The sequence below is a fragment of the Elephas maximus genome, chromosome 16, assembly GCF_024166365.1.
Source record: "Elephas maximus indicus isolate mEleMax1 chromosome 16, mEleMax1 primary haplotype, whole genome shotgun sequence".
Lineage (NCBI taxonomy): Eukaryota > Metazoa > Chordata > Mammalia > Proboscidea > Elephantidae > Elephas > Elephas maximus.
Window position 1 is genome coordinate 85,154,187 of NC_064834.1, and position 3,069 is coordinate 85,157,255.

At 39.6% G+C, this 3,069-nt stretch overlaps 1 pseudogene; it reads right to left on the reverse strand.

Moving 5' to 3' along the window:
- Positions 1–484: 484 nt before the first annotated feature.
- Positions 485–1,711, reverse strand: LOC126059450 (CCR4-NOT transcription complex subunit 11-like; annotated as a pseudogene).
- Between the last annotated feature and the right edge of the window lie 1,358 nt (positions 1,712–3,069).

A 3,069-nucleotide genomic window follows, 5' to 3' on the forward strand; every position in this document is an offset into this window, starting at 1 on the left:
TGTAAGAGTCCCAAGGAATGCATTTCCTCTGTTGTCTAGTAATCCCCACGATAAGAAGGGATAAAGTTAGAAGTGTGTCCTTGGTTCAGATGGTGTTTAATGAGAAGTTAAGAGCTACCTGTACAACTGGGCTCAAGAATCAAATTTATCTTGGTCCTCTAAGGATTCAAAATACTCACCTAATGTCACATCAAGGACAGGATCACAAATTTTTAAGAATATCTTAATTTACTATCATGAAATACTTTAGCACTGAAACTTCAGGAAAACTGGATTCATGAATTATCAGAAGTCTGCAACGTGGCTTTTAAGTAAAAACAGGCACTCTGCTCTTTAGTGCTTATCTGCTGTCCTTCAGTAATAGTTTTCTGGGATAACCGTTCCTCCCATGGATAACAAGACACCTAAAAGACACATTTTTTTCAAGTTCTTACCAAAAGTTCATCTGAAGGTAAAAAAGTCATCCAGGAAAGTAAAACTTTAAGTAGATAAAGTATTGTTTATATGCACTACACCAAGCAATCCACTCAGGGTTTTAACAGTTTTAAAAATTAAACCACGGTCCGGGTGAACAATGACTGGTGTAGTTTCGATGAGGTATTACTTTGACATTTTAGTCTCAGAAGGGGTTTCCCCAGTATCCAACGTCTTCAACAACCAGAAAAGACCAGCAGCTTCTCGTATCCTATGGGATTCAATACAGAATGCCTGCACTTCTATAAACAAGTCCTGCACATTAATAATTTTGTTACAGATCAAGGATCGGAGGAAGACACAGACAAGGTTCACCAAATGATACTTAAATTGTTCACAAGTAGAGATGTAATTGGATATATAAAGGTGGATAAATTCAAGAGGTAGATCAACAGCTGTAGTTAGCTGATTTAGAACTTCCACTGAATGTAAGGACATGTCCATATTGACCAGCACTTAAAAATACTTGGTTATCTGGCTCAACTGCATTAATTTCAGCAACATTTCTATAGCAACTAAAGACTTGTTTTCCACGAGATCAGGAAGATCGGCTGGAGTCAGGCCAATATGATAGACAAGTTTTGCATTTTTTTTTCAACTCACCAAGGAACGTGTTTGTTGAGAAGATAAGGGGTATTTGAAGGCTTTGGCCATTGTTTGCTTCATCTCTATACCAGTGCTACTCTTAACAGACATTGACTTATCCCACTGAATTGTATGGTCAGTCTCCGTCAGATTTAGCCATGCCAACTCATCCTCACAAACATGGAGTGGAGGTGTTAGAAAAACGCTGGTCAAAAATGGCTTTCAATAGGTGGTTTTGGTCCACTGACTAAAGCTTCTGTGTTTTGAGAGGCAATCAAGCTGTCAAATCCAAAACTGGAAGAATTGAGGTCTGGGTCACTGAGAATGCTAGGGAAGCTAGCTTTACTCTGTGTTGGCAATTCTGACTGGCACTCAGCTAAGGCTGCTTGAAGCCCACTTATGTCCACACACTGGCCCCTGTTTCCAACACCCATGAAAGCAATCTGGCAAGGTGCTTTTAGAAGAGTTCCCTTGGTGGTTCCAGCATCAGCTGGGAAAGAAAAAACTTTTCTCTTGGAGTTATAGGAGGTAAAAACCCTGAGAGTCGTGGCCAGTCTGGCTCCTGGGTGCCACGCGCAGGCTTCACAGGGTTGAACAGGTGCTTGAAACTGGTAATAAAGGGGTTGGCAGTGAGCAGGTTGAAGTTGTCAAGGATTTCATTTTACTTGGATCCACAATCAACACCCATGGAAGCAGCAGTCAAGAAATCAAAAGACACATTGCACTGGGCAAATCTGCTGCAGAAGACCTCTTTAAAGTGTTGAAAACAAAGATGTCACTTTGAAGACTAAGGTGCACCTGACCCAAGCCATGGTATTTTCAATCACATCGTATGCACACAAAAGCTGGACGATGAATAAGGAAGGCTGAAGAAGAATTGATACCTTTGAATTGTGGTGTTGGTGAAGAATATTGAATATACCATGGAATGCCAAAAGAACAAACAAATCTGTCTTAGAAGAAGTACAACCAGAATGCTCCTTAGAAGCAAGGATGGCGAGACTGTGTCTTACGTACTTTGGACATGTTATCAGGAGGGATCAGTCCCTGGAGAAGGACATTATGCTTGGCAAAGCACAGAGTCAGCAGAAAAGAGGAAGACCCTCAATGAGGTAGACTGACACAGTGGCTGCAACAATGAGCTCAAGCATAACAACGACTGTTAAGGATGGCTCAGGCCCAGGCAGTGTTTCATTCTGTCATGCATAGTGTTGCTATGAGTCAGAACTGATTTGATGGGACATCGCTGTTACCCTGTGTTGGGCTTTGTTTTTTGCTTTTTTAATCTTGCCTTTTTTTTTTTTTGGATTTCCCTGTCTGGGTTGATTTCTGGTTGCTCTGTCCAGTGTTCTAGTCTTGGGTTGATATCTGATATTATTGATTTTCTAACCAAAGAACTCCCTTTAGTATTTCTTGGGTTTTGGTTTGGTTTTTACGAATTCCCTCAACTTGTGTTTATCTGGAAATGTCTGAATTTCACCTTCATATTTAAGAGACAGTTTTGATGGATATATGATTCTTGGCAGGCAATTTTTGTCCTTCAATTTTTTAAATATGTCATCCTGTTGCCTTCTTGCCTGCATGGTTTCTGCCAAGTAGTCCGAGCTTATTCTTATTGGCTCTCCTTTGTAGGTGACTTTTCTTTTATCCCTCACTGCTCTTATACTTGTCTCTTTATCTTTGGTTTTGGCAAGCTTGATTATAATATGTCTTGGTGACTTTCTTTTGAGATCTACCTTATGTGGAGTTCGATGAGCATCTTGGATAAATATCTTCTCATCTTTCACAATATCAGGGAAGTTTTCTGCCAACAAATCCTCAACAATTTTCTCTGTATTTTCTGTTATCTTCCCTGTTCTGGTACTCTAATCCCTTGTAGGTTATTTCTCTTGATAGATTCCCACATGATTCTTAAGGTTTCTTCATTTTTTTATAATTCTTTTATCTGATTTTTCTTCAAATATATTAGTGCCAAGTGATTTATCTTTGATTTCAGAAATTCTAGCTTCT